Source organism: Lemur catta, chromosome 21 (assembly GCF_020740605.2).
Source record: "Lemur catta isolate mLemCat1 chromosome 21, mLemCat1.pri, whole genome shotgun sequence".
In the NCBI taxonomy this organism is placed as follows: domain Eukaryota; kingdom Metazoa; phylum Chordata; class Mammalia; order Primates; family Lemuridae; genus Lemur; species Lemur catta.
This window is the reverse complement of record NC_059148.1, coordinates 12,009,552-12,034,553: the sequence shown is the minus strand read 5'-3', so window position 1 is coordinate 12,034,553 and position 25,002 is coordinate 12,009,552. Positions and strand designations below refer to the sequence as shown.

General features: G+C 53.4%; 1 protein-coding gene across 3 annotated transcripts in view; it reads right to left on the bottom strand.

Annotated features, from left to right (window-relative positions):
* The window catches only part of KIAA1671 (KIAA1671 ortholog), a 168,891-nt gene extending 144,638 nt beyond the window's left edge, over positions 1-24,253 (bottom strand). For all 3 annotated transcript variants that reach the window (XM_045534341.1, XM_045534342.1, XM_045534343.1), the window contains exon 1: positions 24,209-24,253. The gene's annotated coding sequence lies outside the window, so the exon portion shown is untranslated. The remainder of the gene's footprint in view (positions 1-24,208) is intronic.
* Positions 24,254-25,002: the final 749 nt, after the last annotated feature.

Genomic DNA, 25,002 nt, shown 5'->3' with positions numbered 1-25,002 from the left:
CTGTAGCGCCTTTGACGAGCCACTTCACCTCTGAAAGCTCAGTTTCCTTATGAGTAAGTTCGATGACACCCACATCAAAGGTGTCTGAGGATTGAGGAGACAGTAAACATCTACCAGGAGACTTGGCACGTGGTAGGTTTCTACAAATACACGATACATGATTATGCAAAGAAATAGAATGCAAAGACTTGAAAGGGTATCTGTGAGTTGGTGGGATTTTAAAGGGACAAGAGGATTGTCTAAATTTTTAAGATCCAAAGGAATAGCTCTCTAATGAAAAAATTCGAGAGGAAAACGTGATTCAGAGGAGTCTACCTTTATCTGCTCTCAAACTGTACCCCAGGTTCACGGCTAGGGGCAGGGGAAGGAAGGGCAACGGGGTACGTGGATATTTTTTACAAGTCTGGCCTGTGATCTGTCCCAGCCTGTCATCTTACAGGTCTTGGTTAAAAGGGGGGGAGGGTAGTGCCAGGAAACGTAAACACCAAACAGCATCCTCCTGCCCTGGGGTGCAAGGAAAGCCTTACAGGGAGGCTGAGACGGAACCCGTGTCCCAGCGATGTGAACAGCCTCATCTCTCTGCACAGCACCCACCCAGCCACCCCACCCGTCACCCCGTCTCTGCGCTCTCCGTGCCAAGACACCCGCGGTGACGGCTGACAAGTCCTCTCCTGGTTTTCCCAGGAGGGATGCCGTGCTTCCCACACCCATCAGGCAACCAGCTGGCTTCTCCTCCTCCTGTGACGTCCAGGGCCCCCGTAAACCTGTCAGGGCCTGGCACTGCCAGCCTCGGGGCACGACAACAGGCCCACTCCTGGCGCCGAACCCAGGCCTCCGTGTAGCTGAAGAAACACACCTGCCCTAACCGCCAACAAGGGAACTCAACGAACCGTTCCAAGTTTACTGGGTTGCTTTGTCCTTGGATCTGCAAGTGCCGGGCCCTGGGACAGCCTGGAACTAGTAATTCCAGCCTCACGTCACCAATGCTAACGGGCCACTCATCTCTGTCCAAGACAGCACATTGACTGAACGTCCCCATTCATCCCACCCTCGGAGGTGAGTCTCACGATAGGCCCACTGGATGGATGAAGACAAGGGAGGTTTAGCCGCTGCCCACGCGGTGGTGGAGACGGGATTTGAGCTCAGGTGGCCTCACTCCGGATCCCACCCTGTTCATCCTGCGAGTGTCAACAGCTACTGTGTTATCAAGTGCAACCCAAGTGCTAGGCAACGACGGCCCTGGGTTGACACTATTATGAACCCCATTTTACAGGTATTAATAGATGAACTGAGGTCTGGAAAGGCAACGTGATTTACGGGAGTCAACCACGTAGCCAGCAGACCTCCTTAACGCCAGAGTGGCACTGGGTACACTCGGCTCAGAGCAGACGTCCTGGCAAGTCTTAGGGCAGAACATCCTTGTCCTTGAAGCATGGTCTGGTGGGAAGGCAGGCACGGCCACACATGGCGACCACGGCAGCGTGGGGGCTCAGAGCCACGACGGAGACGCACGGGAAGAAGAGCAGGTGGCAGACAGAAAAATGCCCCCCAAAGGTATCCAGGTGCTAGTCCCCCAAACCTGCGACTATATGACCTTACGTAGCAAAAGGGACTTGCAGATGTGATTCAGTTAAGGCTGCTGAAATGGGAAGATTATCCTGGATTAAGGGACCTTATAAGAGGGAGGCAGGAGGGTCAGAATCAGAGAAAACGGACGACAGAGACACCCATCAGAGCGACGCGGGGCCACAAGCGGATGAACACGGTGGCCTCCAGAAACAGGAAGAGGAAAGGAACTGGATTCTTCCCTGGAGCCCCAGTGGGAACGCACTCCTGCCAACCGTATTAGACGTGGACCCCCAGAACTGTAAGGTGAGAAATCTGTTTACGCCACTAAATCGTGGAATTTGTCACAGCAGCGATCGGAAACCAATATGGCGCTTAACTGAGCTAAGGAGAGAAGAGGAGGGCTTCCTGCAGGAGGCAGCATTGAGCTGAGTGGCTGCCGGAATAACCCGAAAGCCCAGACCTCTGTAAGGTTCTTAGTCGGGGCTGCCCCACCCTCGAGGGGCCACCAGAGCCCTAATTCCCCATTCCCAGTGGTTAGACATTAACAGCATCGAATCCTATGAGGAAGGTCCTGGTACTATTCTTCCCACGTAGCTACTAAAATTTAAATATCAGTGAATTGAAATTAGCTAAAATTTTAAATTCAGTGCCTTAGTTGCACAAGCTTCATTTCCAGTGCTCAACAGGCACGCGAGGCTAGGTACAAAGTTCTACTGGACGGCGCTGTGCAGTCCCATTATACGGAAGTGGAAACTGAGGCTCAGAGAGAGGGGATGATATGGGTGGAAACAGGCAGAGCTGGCACTCAAAGCCTCAATCTTGTAATATCATTTTCACCTTCTCAACACCAGAAGACGTGAGCCACAGGACTGGCCGTCCCAAACCCAGGCCCAACCTTGTTTAACCACTAATTACTCACCCATCGTAGGGAGCTAGGCATGACCTCTGGGATGGCTGAGCACAGTTTATTTTGACCTGTTTGTCCCTCTGCCTTAAATGCAGGGGGCACCAGCGTGAGACCGGTAAAGTAGAGGCCTCGGGTTAATGATGGGTTCCGGTTAACAGAGGCTCCAGGGAATGGAGCGACTCATTATGCTTGTGGTTTAGACCGAGGAGCGCCATGGGTTCGATGATCAGCCACTGCCCCTCAACCCCAAGCCCCTCATCCTTACTCACCAGCGCACAAGCAGCAGGGACACAACACACTGGGGACACACGGTTCAATTTCTAATGTAACCTTTGTCCCCTGCAAGCAATTCTCTCAGGATTCACTCATTGGTAGATAATGAGTTATAATGAGCACAATCAAATCTCTGACACTTTTAGCTAAAAGCAGTTACAAAGAGTTTCGGGGGGGGGAAATAAAATGTAATTAAAAATAAGTTTTAAATTCATTCCCTCGGGGACAGGGGAAATGACTAGACGGAGGACGGCAGATGGAGGCAGACTTGTCACTCTCTGCTCTTGGGTGACTTTTCCATCTTGCATCTGCGAATGTACGACCTGGCTAGATACACAGGTAAAAGTAAAATTTTAAAATGTTTAGGTGCAACGTGGACATGAAGATCCCATTTCTTGTTTTATACAGATTCACACTGATGGGTGTATAAATTTGAATATATGGATACTTAGAGAAAGTATTAGAAGAATATATATGAAAATGTTTACAAAGGTTATCTGTACGTAGGAGAAGATAAGACCATGGGTTGTTTTAATATCTTTGCTTAGTTATAAATTTTAAATTTTATACAATAATAACAAGAGAAGTTTCTGTTTGTATGTGTAGCTGGCTTCTGTGTGAACCACTTCACAGACAAAAACTTATTTCTCCCAGCAACTGCTGAGGCAGGTGGTATCTTACCCCCATTTTACAGATGAGAAAACTGAGGCTCAGAGGCGCTAAGACCACGAAGCCAACTCTCTGGATTCTTTTGCTGTGCTGCCTTCTGATAAAATGAATGTTTGTAATATGAGAAAAAAAATGTTGTAATGCCAAAGAAATTAAAGCACAAAGTTAGACTGATGGGAACTGGGGTTCCCTCTCTGGGGGTGTGTGCTCTTCTTTTTTTAAAATTTTTTTATGGAGATGGGGTCTTCCTCTGTTGCCTAGGCTGGTCTTGAACTCCTGGCCTCAAGTGATCCTCCTGCCTCAGCCTCCCAAAGTGCTGGGATGACAGGTGTGAGCCACGGCGCCTGGCAGCACAGTCTTGATAATACACCCTGTACTGGCTCCTTGCCTCCCGTCTCACCTTCCACACTCAGCCAACAGTGCTGCCTGGGGCCTGCTCCCCCTAAAGCCACTCAAGCTCCTGTCCTTGCCTCAGGGCTGCTTCTGAGGGAGCCCCAACCTAGAACAGCGGAGGATGCTCAGCCTTCTCTGCCCCTGCCCAGTGGTTACCAACGGTTACCAGGAGCGACACAACCCCCCCCCCCCGAGTCATGGTGATAACCAAATTTGTAAGCACCCGTTAGGTGTCTAGAAAAAATAAAAACCTCCAAAGTGGTTTCCTTCCTGGATCATTAAACCACAGCACCTCCATGACAAATGCTAAGTCCAAAAATAAGGCAAGCCTGCTGGGGTTTCAGGGCAGGGCAATGGGAACGAGGAGAGAGGAGTGTTTTTCCTAACAAGAGGTGGGATACCTGCCGGTCAGGATTACGCCTAGAACTTGGGGCTCCTGACTCACGATGCAATATATACACATGTATGTGTGTATGTATATATGTATGAGCGTATGTGTATATACTCATACACGTAGGATTTTATGCACTGTGTATTTTATGTAACATACAAATATATACTTATTTATATCATGTAAAAACTGCTTTGGCCCAAGGGTGCTACACATGCAGGTTCTCCTGGCTACAGGTGCCGGAAGAACCACACAGCAGGGATCACCGGGTGCTCAGGCCCACCCAGCGTGGGGGAGGCTGCACGGGCCTGGCGAGGTGGTCCAGCCCAGGGACTCGGGAGTTAGCGTTTTTTAAAATAGAAAGTGCCCTAAAGGATTCTAAGAGATCACCCAGTGCTATTCGATCTGCTACGACACCTCTCCATGCCCTCCCACTTCTCCCACCCGCTCCCTGGGGCCACTCTCCCCCCTCCAGTCCACACCGCCACCCTGCCTCGCCCGGAGGACCCCCTCAGCCTCCTCGTGGCCTCGTCCACACTGGGGCAGGTGTCGACTTTCCACAACAGCAACATAAAGATTGCATCCCACACACCAAAATCTTGCAGGGAGGTAAAATAACAAAGTTTTTGGAAGAAAATGTGGGATAAATTGATCTTAAGTAAAACTTCGGTTCATCAGAAGAAATCATTAAGAGCGATATGGAAACCACAGACTGGGATTAAAAATATATATATATATATATATAAATTATATATATATGTAATTTTATAAATGTGTGTGCATATGTATACATATGTATGTATACACACACACACACACACCCCAACCTGAGCAAGAGTGAGACCCAGTCTCTACAAAAACTTAAAAAATTAGCCGGGCATGGTGGCACATGCCTGTAGTCCCAGCTACTCAGGAGGCTGAGGAAGGAGGATCGCTTGAGCCCGGGAGTTGGAGGTTGCTGTGAGTTATGATGATACCACTGTACTCTAGCCTGGGTGACAGAGTAGTACCTTGTCTCAAAAAAAATAACAATAATAATATATATTAATATATATACACACAAGTACAGATACACATGTATATTTCACAAAGGACTCTATCTGGAATATATAAAGAACTCTAAATCAAGAAGAGAAGACAACCCAGTTTTGTTTTGTTTGTGTTTTCTTTTAAGGACAAAGACTTGAACAGGCCCTTATGTACACACACAGAGAAAAAAACCTCCAGATGATCACTAAGCACGTGAAAAGACGTCCAACTTCATCAACCACTGGGAAAACATAAATTAAAAACACAATGAGATACTACACTACGCCCATCTACCATGATGGCCAAGTACATCAGCAAGTGCTGACAAGAACGTGGAACTAAAACTGCTTTTACATTGGCACAAACACTTCGGAAAACTGTTTGGCAGGATCTACCAAAGCTGAAGCGACACCAAACCCAAAACCCAGCAACTCTCCTCCTGGGTAAGTTACCCGACAGAAATCAGCACGTGGGTCCACAAGAGACTTCTATACAAATATTCCTGCAGCTTCAACTCTAACAGTCAAAAACCCGGAAGCCACCCAAATGCCCATCGGCCTCGCACTGGATAAATAAATTCATATAATGGAACATAATACAACAATTTGGGAAAAAAACAAACTACAGACAGTCCCTGGCTTACAACGGTTTTGACTTCATGATGGGTTTACTGGGGTATTGAATGCATTTTTGACTTATGATATCTTTAACTTTTGATGGGGCGTCCCCATCGTAAGTAAGGGACCACCTGTACTACGACATGCAAAAATACGGATAAATACCACAGACATTATGGTAAAAAAAAACAAGCAGGACCTAAAAGTGCATATCCTGTAAAATTGCATTTATATGAAATTCAGGCAAAACTTTTATGAAATAGGCAAAACTACTCTATGGTGCTAGAAGGTAGAATAGCAATTCCCTTCGGGGATTACAACCAGGAAGGGGTGCAAGGATGCTCTCTGGGGGCCTGGAAATATTCTGTGTCTTGATACGGGTGGTTCCATGGTGTGTACATATGTAAACACGTGCCTAGTTTTCACATAAGATTTGTGTACTTTCCTGTATGCAAACTATGCCTAAGAAAACAAACCCCAAACCTCCACTGGCCTCCAGATGCTCAGGACATGACGTCCACACCCCTGGCCACCGCCTCACGTGATCGGCCCCTGCCCACCCCCAGGACCTCATCCACTGCCCCCACCAGGGCGCCGGCCCCGCCAGCCTCTCATCCTGGAGATCCTGGACTGCTCTGTCAGGACTGGTTTTCAACCAGCAAGTCCTCCTCCAAGGCAAGACACAGAGGGGGTCCGGATTTGGAAGCAGCCCACCCTGGAATGGGAAAGAGACCCGCAGAGAATTGCCAGTCACCTCCGCTTTTCCCTGAGTGACATCAGAACCCACATGTGCACAGGGTTCCTTTTTTTTTTTTTTTTTTTTTTGAGACAGGGTCTCGCTCTGTTGCCCGGGCTAGAGTGAGTGCCGTGGCGTCAGCCCAGCTCACAGCAACCTCAAACTCCTGGACTTAAGCGATCCTCCTGCCTCAGCCTCCCAAGTAGCTGGGACTACAGGCATGAGCCACCATGCCCGGCTAATTTTTTCTATATATATTTTAGCTGTCCAGATAATTTCTTTCTATTTTTAGTAGAGACGGGGTCTTGCTCTTGCTCAGGCTGGTCTCAAACTCCTGACCTCGAGCGATCCACCCGCCTCGGCCTCCCAGAGTGCTAGGATTACAGGTGTGAGCTACCGCGCCCGGCCAGGGTTCCTAATTAGATGCCCCTTCCTCCAGGAAGCCTTCCCAGAACCCCACCTGCACCACGGGTAGGCTCTGGTTCCCAGAACTCCCTGCTTCTTTGTGACACTTCCCTGATGCCAGTTTCATGCCTGCTCCCTTGGCCTTGCTCCCTGAGGGCAGAGATCCTCTGTCGTGTTCCCTGTTTTATCCTCAGGGCCTAGCAAGGTGCCTGCCACACAGGCAGGGTACAGGTGAAATATGGGCTCAGAGAGGGTAAGTGGCTTGCCTAAGGTCACACAGCCAATTAGGGATAAATCCAACATCACAACCTTCAGGAGATGCCCCAGATCTCCTTGCCTGCTGCTGTACCCACCCCCTGCTCCTATGAGAGTTGTCTGCTAAGGGTTCACGGTGACATCCTTTTCCAAGAGAGCCGTCCTCCAGCGAGCTGACCCAAGACCTCCGTCCGTCCTGGTAAACCTCCCACCCTCAAACCAATGCATCCCACAGCTTACGTGGGACACAAACGGCTGCTCACCCTTGCCACAAGGCAGGACTTACTCGGTGGCTCCAGAGGTCCCCGCGGGACCAGGCTGAGGCTAAACGCAGCTTTTCAGCCATGCCCTGCCCCGCCCCACCCTGCCTTCTTCTCTCTCGGACTCATGGCTCCCAATCAGTCACTGCCACGGAACGCCCATGCCAAGCTCTGCTTCCAGGGAACCCGACCTTAGGACTCAAGGCTCTCGACTAGTCGCCTGAACGCCAGGCCGATACACTGCGTCCCAAATATAAGTCTACAAGTGAATGACAATTCCAGTGACGCACCCAGAACGTGCCAGGAGGCCGGCTGTAAGGCAAGGCAAAACCCATCCGTCTACTCTCTGCCTCCCCAAACCCTTGACTTTTATCTCTGTAAGATTCACAGGAGGACCCAACTTTGTTTTTCAGCTGCCAGCAATTAAGCTCTGAAATGTCCCCGGAGTCCAGAGATAGCCCTCCGCTGAGACATGGTGCTCAGTCATCAGCTCTCAGAATAGCCACCTGCACAGACAGGGGTCAGTTCCCCGATGAGTCACCGCGAGCCCCGCCCCTGGACTTGCTGGAGAAAACACTGTACAATCTCCTAAATTCAGACAAACACCACCTGCCCTCAGTTCGGCCAGACCCTCATTTCGCCCAGCATAATGACCAGCTAAGAGCTCAGAAAATGCCGTGGTCAGGGGATGACACGCAGGACTGGCGGCCAGGAGCCCCCGGTCTCCTCGCCTTGTCTGTGTCCCTCCGTGTGACCGTTCAGAGAGGGGACTTCCACCTCCATCAGCTGTGTGACCTTGGGCAGCTCACTCCACCTCTCTGAGCCTCAGCTTCCTCATCTATAAAATGGAACCAACTGTAGGTATTTCACATGCTCTTGTGAGGATTGAATGAGATCACGTATGTGACATGCTTAGCATAATGTCATTGGTCACCATGGGTGTCAGTCACTGTCCTCATTAACAGGATTATTATTCCCATTTGGAGAGACTGGGGCGAGGCTGTCCAGCCCCTGCACATGCGCAGGGAAGTGACAGGGAAGCAGGAGCAGGGCTCGTCCCCACCCTGGCCCAGTCCCAAGGCACGCAAGGAAGAAAGGGGTCTTCAGGGTGTATGCAGTGGGTGCTCAGTACACAAGAGCTCCGATTGTTATAAAATTCATCCTCGGAAAATGGTGAGCTCAAGAAAATGACCTCTCTGAGCTCAGAGATCCAGTCATGCCGGCGCCTTTCTGCAAACAGCCTCGGACCCCAGGCAGACGTAGGATCAGAGAAACCCCTCCCTTGTCACAGCCTCTGGGCTCAGGCTCTGGTCCAGCCGAGCCACAGCCACCCTGTGGAGCCACCCTGTGCACCCCGAGGTACATGGGACAGCCTGCTGGCTGTCCACCCACATCCTCCTGGCACTTTCTGCTGCTGGGAGATGCATTCCCCGGCTCCTTCGCACTCGGATGGGACAATTTAGAGGATTTAGAGACCTGTTCTATAATGCAGTCTCCCAGAGGCCCCGGCACGGATAAGCCCCACTGTCCCCAAAGGTAACTGGCTTGTTAGCGCACCCTAGCGGTGCACTGCCACCCAGATAAGCCACTTGCCCTTGGCACCCTTGACTCGGGCTCTGCTTCAGGGGAACCCAACCTATGACAGCCCTCATTCCTAGAGTCCCTGACTCACAGGGACGGACTGGCTCAGAATACCAGTTCCCCTCTAAGGTATTGGTCGTGACACCACGGTGAGACACGCTCTCTTTTGAAATGTCAGCAAACCACTGATGACAAGACGACCTGAGGTTCTAACGTTTGCACTTGCTATATTTTCAAAAGTTGCTTTGTTACCAATTTATCCAAGAGATTTACTGACCTCTTGTGTGTCACACCCCATGTCTGGTGATGGGGGAGAGACGGATGGACTCACAAGTCAGGGTCCCTGTTTACATGGAGTTTACAGCCGGGGTACGGGGCAGGGGGGGGATGGAAATGACAAGCGAACGGACAGACAACATGCCAAGACAAAGACGACAGCATGTGACAAAGGAGGTGAAGGGAATGGGGTCTGTGATGTGAATCACAGTTGGGCCCCACAGATTGGGTGGTCAAGGAAGGCTTCCTGGAGGAGGTGACATTTCAGCTGCACGACCTAGAGGATCGCAGGGAGCCAGCTAAGGGAACACTATGACATCTAGAGTCAGAAAAGAGCTTGGGGCAAAGAAGGAATAGAGATTTTTGCTCGCACAGCTGGAGGGGCGTGGAGAAAATGAACACGGGCTGAGTCTGGAGAGGGGGCGGTGGCAGATCTTGCAGGGCTCTGAGGCCACCGTGACAGCGCGTTTGGGGCTCTCCGGGAATCACCTCCCTCCCCCGCACTCTGATCTGCTTTCCTGAGTGGGAGAGGGTGGAGTTACCGCCTGCCTGCCAGGGGACTCGCTGAGTCCCCCACTCCCGGGGGAGAGCGTCTCACATGTCCGCGTCCTCCGTCCTGCGCATCCAGGTGAGAACTGCCGGCTTCCGGGCAGGTGGAAGGCAAGGCAGAGACGGCTGCTTGAAGATCAGCCCCTGGCAAGTGGGCAGCTGAGTCGGGGGAGACTTCGGGGTCACAGTTGTCAGTGCGCAGGCTCAAATCCAAATCCTGCCTCCATGAGCTTGGGCAAGTTTCTTAACTTCCCAAACCTCAGTTTCCCTGCCTGTCAAATGGGTTAATGATAATCCTAACTACACGGAACAGCAGCTGAGAGAGATGCTGAGAACGTACATGGAAAGGGGCTTGGTGTTGTGTATTTATTAATTAGATGTTTACTGGTCTCCCACTACGTATGCGCCCGGCGCTGTAACAGGAACTGGAAATACAGCTGTGAACAAGACAGGGCCGGCATTGGGTCTAGCGGGGGGAGACGTCCAATGCGTACAGAAGTCAGTAACAACAGAGACAAAAGTTTCACAAGCACACAGTAGGTGCTTTCCCTGGATCCGAGATCTTACCCCCCAGTAAGAGCCCAGAGTCCACCAGCCACAACACGAACCCTCCCAGCTAAGACTCCTGTCTCCTGGCACAGACCCAGGCACCGGCCTCCTTGATCCAGCCCTTTGGGAGCCACTCAGTTCCTGCAGGGTCCAAACTCCAGCCTCTGCCTCCACTTCCCGGAGACAACGTCCCTAAGCCCCAGAGACAATCTCGGGACACCAGCTTCGGGCGCGGCCAGTCATGCCCAGGGCGGGGTCTGCCACTGCGGCATGAATCACATCCTGCCTGCTCTGGGGGGGTGGGGGGGGCCCGCCAGGCCCAAACCCAAAGATGCTGCTGTGACCGTGCCAAGGAGGAGACAGGAGGAGACAGGAGGGGGACAGGGCAAAGCCCCGCCCCGGAGTCCCCACACCAGAGGAAGTGAGAACCCCAACAGCAAAACAAGCCCTCACTGCACGCTCCTTACGCACATCCTCGGCTCCAAAATAAACCCGGGACGGCGGTGACCTTCCTGACCGCTCACGATCATGCAGGGATTACAGGTATTGTTCATGTCCCCACTTCAGAAAGGAGGAAACTGAGGCTTGAAGAGAAGAAGTACCCTGTCCAAGGTCACTCATCTTGTCAAATTCCAGAGCCAAGAGGCTGAACCGCTCTGCTGGACTGGCAGGAATGAACAGACGGGACAAGCCTAAAAATAAGGAAGGGTGGGTCCCCAAAGAAGCCCGAGTGACGGGAGCTGCCTGGGCCAGTGGTGTGGCAGTGCGGTCAGAGGGAGGCCTTTGGTCCTGGCTTGTGACTGCGGCTGTGTGACCTGAGCCTCAGTGTCCCCAGCTGGGCGAGAAGGGCCAGCTCAGTACCTGCCTCGACGCCAAGCCTGGGGCCCCCCACACAGACAGGGAGAGGAGCCAGGCACCCCGCCGCCAGCAGGAGCCCAGGGCCAGCGCTCCTGAAGCTGCCCAGCCGCAGGGCCAGGTCACCACAGGGCCACCACCACCCCACCCTTCAAAGAAGGGCAAGGCCAGGGCGTGAGCCAGCGCCCGCTGCGTCTCACATGTGGACGCTCCAGAGGTGGCCTGTTCACGCCGGGGCTGGGCTGGAGGTGGTGGCTCTGCAGCCTGAACCCAACACCACGACCCAGGGCTGCTGCCGGCGTGGGCACATGTTGGGGACGCACATGGGTGGTGCAGGGCCGGTGGGGGCGCATGGCTGTGTACACAGTGTGTGGGGGCCCAGGCAGCAGGTTCACAGGTGGGTGGGTGGGTATGAGGGGTGTGTGTCTATCTGGGGGTGCCAAGGTGTGTGTGGGAGATGCCTAGGGCCACATACACATATGACAGTGGACGGTGACAGTACACACGTTCTCCTGGTGTCAGCCCTGCCTGTGGGGCTGGGAGCTGTGTCCTGGTGGTTGTAAAAGGTAACGCGGAGTATGGTGGCCGCGTGATGGCGAGGGACAGAGAGAGGTGGGGCTGGGGACAGGTGTGTGGCTGCAGGCCTGAGGCTGTACGTGTGCATGTCGGGGGCGAGGCTGCGGCCAAGAGCACAGACTCCAGGACCACCCTGCCTGGACTTCCGTCCTGCCTGAACCACTTACAATCCGTGTGATCCTGGGCAAATTACAGTATCGCTCTGGGCCTCAGTTTCCTCACCTGTAACACAGGGATAAGAACAGCATCTCTCTCAAGGGCTTGCTGTGAGGATTAAATGCGCTAATGCATGAAAAGCAACTGCACGGTGCCTGGCACATAGTAAGTGCTCATTAAAGAGCTGCCCATTATTACCCCGGCAGCAATGACGTCTGTGGCTCTCCGTGGTACCCGCCCTCGTTATACAGATCAACACGCACGTGCTGTGTCGGTGGAGGAACCAGATGGGGTGTCATGTGTCTGTGGGGGTCATTTTTGTCTTTTCCTCGTTACTCTCCCACCCCCATCATAAAGCTTGTTCAACTCCCCACCCCCACTCAACCAGTTAGGAGGCACAGAAAGCGGAGGCCCCATTTTCACAATACAAGAATGCACATCTATGAGGTATGAACCTGACACTCCCTTGACCCCTCCCGGGGCCCTGTGCTGGACCATGGGGTTATAACAACGAACAGCAGGCAGGTAGGAAGGTAACACCCTGGCCCCAGGCAGGTGGAGATCTGCCATTGGGGAAGATGGGCAGAAATCTGAGAAATTCAAGAAACGTTTTAATACAAACTATGATGAGAAGTATAACACAGGGAGTAGCCTGTGCAAAGGTCCTGAGGCACAAGACCCTTGGGGGGAACCGAAATTCGCACAGCACCCCTGGGGCAAAAAGCTGGGGACAGCGGGGAACAGGTGCATGAGGCTGGAGAGACAGACTGAGAAGTGCAAAACAATCCAAATGTCCCAGGATTGGAGATTGGTCAAACAGAGCACGACATTCCATTTTTCAGCAATTTTACGCGGTTGCCCCAAACGAAGTTTACAAACACTGGTGAAATGGCATTCACAAACCAACTCATGGCACGACGTTAAGTCAAAAAAGGAAGCTGCAAAGCTGTATACATCTGAGGTTTTACAAAAACAAGAAACAAACAACAAATGTCATCAGCATAATTCCTCTACGTGAAAAACAAATGTACCCCGCCTCCCGCAACCAAAAATACAAAAATCCCCCTGCCAAAATTTCGCAGCGCTTGCCCAGTGGTGATGGGTTTCTGGCTGACATTTCTCCTTCCTGCTGTTCGGTGTGCATAATGTTCTATCACAAAAATGTTTTTAATGTTGAACAAAGAGCCAGGACGTTTCCCTGCCATCTTCCACCATGATCCCAAAACCCCGGCAAGGTTTCCGGAGCTGCAGTTTTAAGAGGACAGCCTTTTTTCTGTTGGAATCTCAAATAAACAAGAGCCCCTCTGGCAGAAGTCCCTGCCAAGTGGACATTCACCCCGAGCACCCTCCAGGCACCAATCCTGCAGCTAAGACAATAGCTCGTGTTTTCTCGGGGAGCGGTGGGGAGGGGGCTCTTGAACGCTTGCTAAGCTTCGGGAACGCGTCCCAAATAGTTTCTTCCCCGCCCAGGGACCCTCCCTTTCCTGTGGCTCAGGGTCAGCCCTCCTCCTCCTCCCACACTCCTGCCTTAGACCAGCACGTCCCCCCTGGAGCCCTGACCAGCCCTGAATTCCTGGGGCTTAGAAGTCCAGAATCTTCCATCTTAAAGACCATGCCGCCCAGGTTCCCTTGTCACACCAGGGAGGAGACTGAGCTCCAAGCGTGGGAGGCAGGGCAGGGTCCATAACTGAACCTGGTTGTCCTCACCGGGATCGTTCGCTCAACAATTATGTATAATATTAATGAAGCACCTACTAGGTGCTGGGCGCTGCTCTAAGCACTGGGGACACAGTGACAAAGCTAAAGGACTGTGCTGAAAGGTAGAGCTTACAGGTAAACAAAAGAATGAAAAGGTTTCAGAGTCAACCAGGAATAGGACAGCAATAAAGCAAGGGTCACACGATAAAGGGCAGGGGTGGCAGCAGCAGCTCCAGGTTAGGGGCATGGGGAGGCCTCTCTGGGGAGGTGACACATGAGCTGAGACCTAAAGGAAGAGGAGGGGCCCCCCACCACGCAAACAGTCAGGGAAAGAACATTCCAGAAGGAAGGCTGAGGGGAGGCAGGGCCAGGTGGGGGTAAGGGAAGTTGGGAACGGGGGAGGTTGGGTGACTGGGAAGCAGAACAGTGACAGGTCAGGGCTCTGCAGAAGGAGCGTCGACCCGCCCCCGCGTGGGACAAGAAGCCACGGAAGGTGTCAGCAGGGCTGTGACACACCTGCCAGCACACTCTGGGCACCCAGTGGGGAATAAACTGTGGAGGACAAGGGTGGAGGCTGGGAGCCCGGGGAGGAGGCCAGGTTCAAATGCAGGCTCCACTTCAGATAGTCAGTCCCCTCCCCCATGTCTCAGTTTCCCCACTGCCAAAGCAGAAATGATGAGGCCAACCTTGCAGAAATCTGTAAGATTAGCTGTCAGGGAGTGCCTGGCGCAGGTGGAGGGGCTCACATGCACGGCCACCTTGTCACTCGTCCCTGAACCCGAGCCACCTGGCACTTGTCCATCTTCCCCCAGGACTGGGAGCACTCGAGGGCAGGGGTCCCATCTTACTGGCCTTAGCTAATCATCACTAGGTATTTTCCCCAAATACCTGCTCCACGCCGAGCCGTGTGGATGCGGAAGGGAACAAGACGTGGCCCCGGCCCTGCAGAAGAGCCGCCCCAGGCCAAGGAGGAATCACGAGACCAGGCCCTGATGGAGGTTTGCACGTGGACTCTGGGACACCAGGAGCTGCCGGAGGGAAGTGGGGACGGCTTCCTGCAGGGGGGACATTCGAACCCCGTACACCCGGGTGGTTTCCGAACGTCCCGTCATCTCTGCCTGAGGGCCTCCCCCTGCTCTGGGAGCTTAGGGGCGAGACAGGCCAGAAGTGGCCTGGAGTTGGCACCCAGGACCGGCCCTCCTCCTGGGACTGACGGCGGTTGGTGTGTGAATACCCCAGCCCCCTCAGCCTCAAGGAGACAGATCTGAAGGGCACGTCCTACACAGTCCCCCGACGTCCCAGTGCGGCTGTGCCCCGGCTGGCCACAGAGGTAACCTGTTCATGAACACACTCAGCCGTGGCTGCCCTCCCTCCCCTGTCACTGCCCCACTCCCCAAGCGGCCTCTCCTGGGACCACCTCCTGCACAAACTAGCTGCACTAGAATCACCGTCCCAGGGTGTGCTCTGGGCAGCCCAAACCCAGGCAGGTGACGCTGGCCACAGAGAAGGCCAACGGGGAGAGGCCCGAGGCATGAGAGAAGGATATCGACAGGACCTCCCACGCCATGTATCACACCACCACCTCTCCTGTATCCCCTCGTCCTCCCATTAGCGGATGGGGAAACTGAGGCTCAGAGAGGCAAGATCTTCACTAAAATCTACAGTGGGGTGTGCTGTCATCTCTTTCCTCCTCATTCCCTTCCCTTGTTCCTGTGTCCCCCACTGCCTCCCCAGCCTCCAGCTCACCCCTACCTGGGGACCTCTGCTCGTGCTGTTCCCACCGGCTGGGACACGAGGCCACCACCTCCTTCACCTTCAGTTCTCAGCTTCAGTGTCATTTCTTCAAAGAGGCCTTCTCTGACCGCTAAACAGGAGTGGCCTGGTCTCATTTCCTGCTAGATTCTCTGCACAGCCCTTCTCACTGAAATCTCAGTGAAATTTCACTAAAATTGTCTCCTTTATTGGTTCGCTGACAATACTATCTGTCTACAACAGGGTTTGGCAAAGTATAGGCCAAATCTGATCCACCTCCTGTTTTTTTTTATGGCCTGTGGGCTAAGGATGTTTTTAAATCATCAAAAAGAGTCAAAAGAGTAATATTTCATGACACATGAAAAACTGCATCAAAATCAAATGTAGGCGTCCATAAATAAGATGTGGTTGGAGTCCAACCACAGCCACACCGCTCAGTTATGTGCCGTGGACGGCTGCTTGGGCAGCAGAAGGCAGAGGTCAGTGGGGGTGACAGAGGTCTTACAGTGTGCAAAGCCAAAAGCATTTACTATCTGTCCTTTACAGGAGAAGCTGGCTGTGCCCTGCTTCAGGCTGTCAGCTCTGGAGGGTGAGGGGCCTTGTCCTTCATGTCCATAGATGGTCCCTGGTGCCTGAATAGGGCCAGGACAATGACAGGTGCTCGAATAACAATTGGATGACTAACATGAGGCCTCGCCCCCAGTATGGGGTGTGCATCACCCAGGCTTGCCACGGATGGATGGGTGGATGGATGGTTGGATGGATGGGTGGGTGGGCGGATGGAGGGATGGATGGGTGGGTGGATGGATGGATGGATGAATGGGCGGGTGGATGGATGGGTGGGTGGGTGGATGGATGGGTGGATGGGTGGGTGGGAGGATGGGTGGATGATGGGTGGGTGGATGGGTGGGTGGGTGGATGGATCAACCAACTGCAGATCGAAAATATTCAGGAAAAAATGGCTGCATCTGTAGTGAACACGTACAGACTTTTTTCCTTGTCATCATTCCCTAAACAAGAGAGTGTAGCATCTATTTACCTAGCATTTACATTGCATTAGGCATTACAGGTAATCTAGGGGTGATTTAGAGCACACAGGATAGCGTGTGTGGGTTCTATGCAAATACTGCACCATTTTATACCAGGGACCTGAGTGTCCTCGAACGTTGGTATCCACGGGGGCCCTGGAACCAATCCCCCATGGACCCCGAGGGGCGACGGACTGTATATGCTTCACAAGTAAGACAATACAAGTGTCACCCCTTAGGGCGGCCCAGAGTCCTTTCACAGAGTCCCAACCCGGAGTCTCACATCCCGAGGGTGTGGGCATCCTGCCAGCGGCGCCAGTTGGCCTTGACATTCCGCGGACCCAGAGCTCTAGAGAGGATGTGATTCATGTGAGACAGGACCTTTTACCAAGAGAGGAAGGAAACCGGGGCTCAGATCCAGGCCCAGATTTAACTCCAGTGCTCCACGCACTCCACCTCCCCTACCCTGCTCCATAATGCACACGTGTGTGTACACACACACACACGCACACACGCACACTCACGCATGCATGCACACACGGCATCTCCCCACCCTGCTGGGTGAGGAGTCCATGCCCGCAGCCGGGGCCAGGAGAGGACAGTGGCAGTTACTGGCTCAGCTGTCTCCCGAAGGACCACCCCAAAAACAAAACACAGATGGACAGAAATCCTCAAGGGAAAGGGGGTATTCCAGGAGAGGGTCCTGGTGGGTTGCAGAGCAATTCTCTCTCTCTCTCTCTCCCTCCCTTTCCCTCTCCGCCTCCTCCTCTCCCTCTCAGAAGGCACTAGGAAAAAGAGGGAACTAAAGAAACACAAAAGGGAGCAGGAAATGAGGGCCTTTCACTGCGTGGGCAATTTCAGATGCAGCCAAGAAGCCCATTCTTAGGAGGGGATTAGCATCCTCCCTACCTCAGACAAAGCACCTAAATCCCGGTGGCGGGAACACTGATACGTGCACGCTTTGGAGTGCTTTTTCTTTCTGAATAGAGATGTATTTTTACTTCCCAATAAGAAGAAAGTTCTTTGCCATGTGCATATACAATCAAAAACTCAGAGAGACAGCAGCTCAAAGGAACAGTTGTAATTGTCCTGCCATTTCCTTTGGGCCCTGGGGTGCAGATTTGATCGCAACCCTCGAAAATGCTCATTGGTGGACACGGGTCAGCGTTTACTGCTTTTTGTCTGTTTTTTCTCCCCTGAAGCTTTGTTCTGAATGGGGAGACGGAAGCGAAGCTCGTGGCTATGGGGGAATTCATTCCACACTCACGAAGTTGCTGGAGCTACCTTATCCCTTGCCCAGTAGCTTAACTGTCTCTTGCTGGGCAGGTAATAGAGCACAGTCAGGAACAGGTGTGAAATGAACGCACCTTGTCCTAGGGCATTTCCTGCAGCCCTGGAATCCCAGCTACCTTTGAGGATGAACCTTTGCCTCCAGGTGTGTTGAGAGTTCACAAGGCAGGAAAGTTGCCTGGGGCCTTGTGCTCCCTGCATCCTGTGTGATCCTGGGAAAATTCCTTACCCTCTCTGAGCCTCCATTGCCTCAAGAGATAACTGTACTGCCCTACCTACCTGCAAGGGGGCTGAGGATTAAAACACTGGAGGGGCGGCCAGGAGCCGTGGCCCACGCCTGTAATCCTAGCACTCCGGCAGGCTGAGGTGGGAGGATCACTTGAGCTCAGGAGCTCGAGACCAGCCTGAACAAGAGCGAGACCCAGTATCTACCAAAAATAGAAAAAATTTAAAAATTAGTCAGGTGTGCTGGCACGCACCTGAAGTCCCAGCTGCCGGGGAGGCTGAGGCAGGAGGATCGCTTGAGTCTAGGAGTTTGAGGCCACTGCACTCTACCTGGGATGACAGAGTGAGACTCTCTCAAATAAAATAAAATAAAAACACAGCGGAGGCACTCACATGCGTGAAAGCAGGAACCCTCAGTCATTGTCATTCTTCCCGATTAGAATGACCTTTTTCCAAAAGGGAATCCAATCACATCAAGCCATTGCTTAAGCCCCCCAGAAGCATTTAGAATTAAATTCAAACCCCTTTCCTTGGCTCTGTAGTCCAGGACCCCCGGGGTCCCCCGCATTCAGCCCCCAGCAGCCCCTTGGCTCCATCTGTCCCTGCCACACAGGCCGCTGTGCCACACGCCTGCCAGAGAGCCTTCGCATGCGCTGCTCCCTCTGCCCGCCTAGACCGACCCCACCCCCAAACCCCGCCACACACCCAACCTTTATGTCTCAGCTTTAATGTCTCCTCCTCAGTGTGGTGGATTGAACAGCATCTCCCCAAAATCCATGTCTGCCCAGGATCTCAGAATGTGACCTTATTTAGAAATAGGGTCTTAACGAGTTCACACTGGATTAGAGGGGACCCCAATCCAATGACTGTTGTCCCTATAAGAAAAAGAGAGGATACAGACATACAGCTAGAAGCCAAGAAACGCCACGGGTTGCCAGAAGCCACCAGAAGCTGGAAGAAAAAAGGAAGGTTCCTGCTTTAGAGCCTCCGAGGTGGTGCAGCCCTGTGGACGCTTCCAGCCTCCAGACTGCGGGAGAGTCAACTTCTGTCGTTTGAAGCCACTCAGATCGTGGCCATTTGTGAAGGTAACCCCAGAAAAGCCGGAGCTACACCCCGCTCCCCGCAGGGGTACACCCGCTAGACTTTCTCCAAAGCTTCCTGATCTTTCTCTCCCTCCTTGCAACGTCCGCCTCTCCGTCCAGCCCATAAACCCCAGGAGAGAAGGGATCGCAGCCGCCGGGTTCCAGTGCAGCCAGCACAGAGCGGGTGCCCAGATGAATTAGTTCGACAGAGGCACCAAGGGGAGCTCAGAGAGGCCAAGGGACCCATCCGAGGTCACACAGGTGGGGCAGGTCAGAGGCGGGGGGACGACTGGCCTCCCACAGGTGACCCAGGGAACCAGGACGCTGACAGCCACCCCACAAGGACTTGGCCCTGTGCAGGAGGAGCTCCCTGTCCCTCCTGACCCCTGACTCCCAGGCCTGTGCCCTCTGGCCTCTGTGCCCAGCCAAGAGCCTGACCTTGCCAGGGCCTGTCCCTGCTCAGTGACCCTGTAGATAAGAGCCTCTTCGGTCCTCCTGAAGTCTAGGGCCACTGTAGGGTATGGGATGCCCTGGATTTGGGCTACCCCAACACTCAGGGCGGATGCCAGCGACCAGCAATGCCCACTCAAGAAACCAGGCCTCGCCCACCCAGGCTCACTGTGCCCCACCCACTGGCTCCTGCCTCACGCACCCTCGTTCCCTAACGCTGGACATTAAAACAGCCCTGACTCAGCTGTAAACGGGGCACTCTCCTAATCACTTTATACTGATCAGCTCATCTCATCCTCCCAGCGGCCCCAGGAGGCAGGGCTTTTCATTTTTATACCCATTTCACAGATGAGGAAAACTGAGGTACCTTTACGGCTACTTAGCTAGTATATTGTAGAACTCGGGTTTGAACCCAGTAAGCCTGTTCCCTCGTGCCTGATGTTTAAAACAATTTATTTTTTTTAATTGTGGTGAGATACACACAATTTTCCGTCCTAAACCATTTTGAAATGCACAGTTCAGTGGCAGAAGTACACTGTTGTGCCATCCTCACCACCATCCATCTCCCAGACTCTCTCATCTTCCCAAACCGAAGCTCTTGTAACTGGTATCAACTCCCTATTCTCCCCCCTCCACCACCACCCCCCAGCCACCGTCATTCATTCTACTTTCTGTCTCCATGCAGTGGACACTCAGGGAAGTGGACTCCCGCAGTATTTGTCCTTCCGTGATCGGCTTATTTCACTTGGCGTAACGTTCCCCAAGTGCTGTGATGTTTGCCACCTCCGTATATTTGGCTGCTGGGCACAGAGGCCAGAGGGCACAGGCCTGGGAGTCAGGGCTCAGGAGGGACAGGGAGCTCCTCCTGCACAGGGCCAAGTCCTTGTGGGGCGGGTGTCAGCGTCCTGGTTCCCTGGGTCACCTGTGGGAGGCCAGTCGTCCCCCCGCCTCTGACCTGCCCCACCTGTGTGACCTCGGATGGGTCCCTTGGCCTCTCTGAGCTCCCCTTGGTGCCTCTGTCGAACTAATTCATCTGGGCACCCGCTCTGTGCTGGCTGCACCGGAACCCGGTGGCTGCGATCCCTTCTCTCCTGGGGTTTATGGGCTGGAGGGAGAGGCGGACGTTGCAAGGAGGGAGGAAAAGTTCCAGCCGGGAGAAAGTCCCCATGAGGTGCCAGCCTGTCTTTAATGCTTCTGCAACACCTGCTCATCACAGTTTTTTTTTTATTTATTTCAAAATATTAATTAAGGTGTCCAAGCGTCTTTGTTACAGGGATACCCTGTACAGTAAGTCAGGGCTTTTGTGTGACTAGAGATCACTGTAAACTAATCACACTTTCTAAGGAAGAAAGGAGGAGGCCTCTACGGGCTCAAAGCCCACAGCGAAAGCATTTATTTAGTGGGAACCTGATGACACTGTTAGTTTCCTTGGTTTGTATGTTTAAAGTCACCTTCTAGTTACGGCTAGCGTGGCTGGCTTTCTCAGTTCAGTAATGATAACATAGAACTGTTTGAGCACATCTAGGTGGGGTGACTTTTAATCATTAGGTGAATAATAACGCAGGAAGTATACAGACGTGGCAGAAATCACAAAGGAGTGAAGGACAGCGCTTGGGGAACCTGACACTCGTTCACTCGCTTGCTCACTCGCTTACTGCAGCGATGACACACACACCCCCGGGTGTCCCTCCTCCGCTGCTGCAGCCCGAGTCCAGGTGTAAGATGTTATGTAACCACCGTGCCTCTCAGGCCAGGAGCCCGTAAGAATCACCTGCAGAGTTTTAGTTTCTAGTACAGAGGCTCAGGCCCCCCCAGACCCCTGAGTCTCCAGATGGTGGCCCCAGCACCTGTATGTTTATAAGCCCCCAGGGGAGTTCCTTTTGAGCAGCCAGGGCTAAGCGTCACACGTCAGGTACTCAGGGGCTTTTGCTTCCTCAGTAAGCGGGTAACAGGGCCCACGGTGCACAGACAGCAGCCTCAAAGAATTATTAATAGATCCAAGCCTTACGCGTTTCTCCCCAACAGAGACACACACCAGGGCATGCCCGGCACCAGTGCAAAACGGGTTTTTTAGTATTTCTTCAACCTCTAACCCTGGCCAGCCCTCTGTGGGGCACCAGGGTACATCTTCAGGAAGTTCACAGTCCCGTTGGGGGGTGGGGGGACAAAGCGGTTCCGGAAAACATATCACAACGTGACAGACACTCTAATAGGAACGGCCCACTGCCTGGCATCTCACCCCACACAGAGGCAGGGGCCCAGCAAACACAGATCCTAAGAATCTCCTGCAAAAATCAGGTGCCAGCCACGCCCCCAAGGACGGTCACTATCAAAAAAGCGGGATAAATACCCCGTGTTGGCAAGGACGCAGAGCAGCAGGAATCAGCACCCTCGTGCACGGCTGGTAAGAACGTAAAATGGTGCGGCCATTGGGGAAACCAGTGGGGCTGTTTCTCAGGAAGTTAAAGACAGAATTAGCGTATGATGCAGTGATTCCACTTCTAGGTATAAAACCAAACAACAACTGAAAACAAGGACCTGAACAGAGACGTATCCGTTAATACCTAAAACGTGGAAACGGCCCCAGTGTCCACAGATGGGTGAACGAGCAAACAAAATGAGATACATACACACAGTGAAATATTACTCGGCCTTAAAGGAGGGAAATTCTGACCCGTGCCACAACATGGGCGAACCCTGAGGACATCACACTAAGTGAGACAAGCCAATCACGGAAGGACAAATACTGTAGGCGTCCACTTCCATCAGGGTCAAACGCATGGAGACAGAAGGTAGAATGAATGACAGTGGCTGGGGGAGGGGGCCGGGGGGGAGGGGAAAATGGGGAGTTGATCCCTGTTGTAAGAGCTTCCGTTTGGGAAGATGAGAGAGTTCAGGAGATGGGTGGTGGTGAGGATGGCACAACAGTGTACTTCTGCCACTGAACTGTACATTTCAAAATGGTTAGGATGATAAATCATGTGTGTATCTCATCACAGTTAAAACATAAATTGTTTTAAATAAATCAGGCACCAGGGAACAGGCTGTCTGGGTTCAAACCCGAGTTCTACAACATGCTAGCTAAGTAGCCGTAAAGCTACCTCAGTTTCCTCATCTGTGAAATGGGTATACAAATGAAAAGCCCTGCCTCCTGGGGCCGCTGGGAGGATGAGATGAGCTGATCAGTGTAAAGTGGAGAGCGCCCAGTTTGCAGCCCCTGCTCAGTGCGTTGACGGCGATTATCAAGGTGTGGTGTTACCATTCCCTGCTCCACACCCTGCTGGCGCTGTGACGTTTTGGAAGACGCTCACGTGAAGCATATGACGTGAGTCCCTGGGACTTTTGGCCTCGCGGTTTGGTTTGCTTAGGAGCAGAAGCCACTTCGGAGTAAGGAATAAAGATGCTGATGTCGCATGTGGAGAAACTGAGAAATTAAACTCCATAAGGAGAGAGGCCAATTCAGCAGTAAATAAATTGTCCCTGCCCAGAGCCCAGGGCTGAGAGTCCTCTGCTGGCAACTTGCAGGGTGATGCAGGCCAGGCCTGGCCCTCGCTGGGCTTCGGCAAACCCTGCCCCTCGGCCCACCACGCTGTGAATCTAAGCAGGGAGCCAGTCCATGGTCCCAACGGGTCAGGACATCACACCCCTGAGCCCCTCTGGAACCCCAGGGATGGGCTGGGGAGGCCAATGCCCCAGGTGACCGGAGCTAGAGGGTCTCAGGCACATTCGGGCCTTTCTGCTCCTCCCCAGGAGGAAGCTGGGGGAAGAACCCTCCTCCCAGCACCCATGAGCCTCCCCCAGGCCCCCAGCCCTGTGTATCTAGGGCCTTGGGGACAGACAACAGCACGTGGTCCTGGCCTTGGAGCCAACATTTTATCCTGATGCCCCACAGAGGAAGGGCCCTTAAGGGGTCGCATCATCTATCCCCTGCCTCCATTGCTCTGTTTTCCCTTTTTCAAAGAAACACGACTCCCATGTCGCCAGGTCAACCATAAACACTCATAGTAGTATTATTACATTGATAATCGTAACAGCTGCCAGCAACATGCCTGGCTAAGAACACCACAGGCAGCATCTCAGGCAATCCTCACAACAGCCCTATGAGGTAGTTCTACCATCATTCCCATTGTACAGACAGGGAAACTGAGGCTGAGGACCAAACTTGCCCAGAGTCACACAAGCAGCAAGTAATAAAGCCACGGACTAGAACCCAGGCTTTCTGGTCACAGGCGCATATGTGCTCTGTTCCACCCTCTCCCCTGATAACATGGGCATTTATTGAGCAGCTACTACATGCCCAATCCTCCCACAGTCCTCTGAAGCAGGCATCACGGCCACACGCAATTTGCAGATAAGAGAGCTGAACTGGGAGGCGACATGACTTGTCCAGAGGCAAGACTGGAACTTGGGTCAACCTCACTGGGCTCTGTTGGTCCCACCCTGCCTTCCCCCACCCCACTGGCAGGTCCCCGGGAAGCCAGAGTCTCCACCCTTGCATGTCACAGCCCAGGCACCTGGGCCTGGCAGCACACCTTCCGCAAGGCCCAGCCAGAGGTGGCTGTCCCATGTGCTGAGCTGGGGGTGAGCCCCGGCAAGTGGGGAGCAGGCAGGGAAAGGGCCCGAACCCGATCCTCCACCTGCTGTGGTGCTGGGCGCTGAGAGCATCTTCATGTGGCGACCGGCCCGGTGGCTTCTCTGCATCACAGGCGGGAGTGCCGGAGTCTGGCAGGTGGCCACTGGGTGTCCAGGCTCCACTCAGTCCCTGGGCTTCAACACGCCCGAGCAGCTCACACCTGCTAGAGGGAGGGAGACGTGGAAGGTTCCTCCAACAACCAGGGCCGGGGCGCAGGGGGGAGGGGGGCCGGGAAGGGGGAGGGAGAGGCAGAGAGGAGTATCAAGTAGAAAGAAGCAGGAATTAGGATGCAGGAATTCTGACATCTTGTCCCCACCCGGCTCCCAGCTGGCTGAGTGACCTTGAGCAAAATACTCAGCCTGTCCAAGCCTTTTGTTCCCTCTCCTAAAAGGGAAAGCTTCCAAAAGAACAGCACAAAAATCCAGACAGCCTGGTCAGGGCCGGGATCCAGTGGCCGTCCCTGGGGATGCTGCCGTCTTGCTCCACAAACAGGGAATGGCCGAATGTGGCGCAACCCTCCCCGGGGGACGTGCCCTCTGGGTGTGTTCCCGGCCACAGCAGGACCAAAAGCCTGGGACCGCTGGCTCGGGGTGGGGAGGGGAGGACCAGGTTGTCTGAGGCCCTAGAGACCCCCGAGATCCGTGAACTAGCTCAGCTGCCTCACCAGTGCCCGCTACTTCCCGCGAGGCACGTCACAGCCACCAGGGAGGCCCGCGGAGTGGCGGAGAGTGTGGCCCATACCGGGAAACCCGTCCCTGCTGCTGGACAGATAAACCGCAGCTCCCGTCCCCCGCGGGT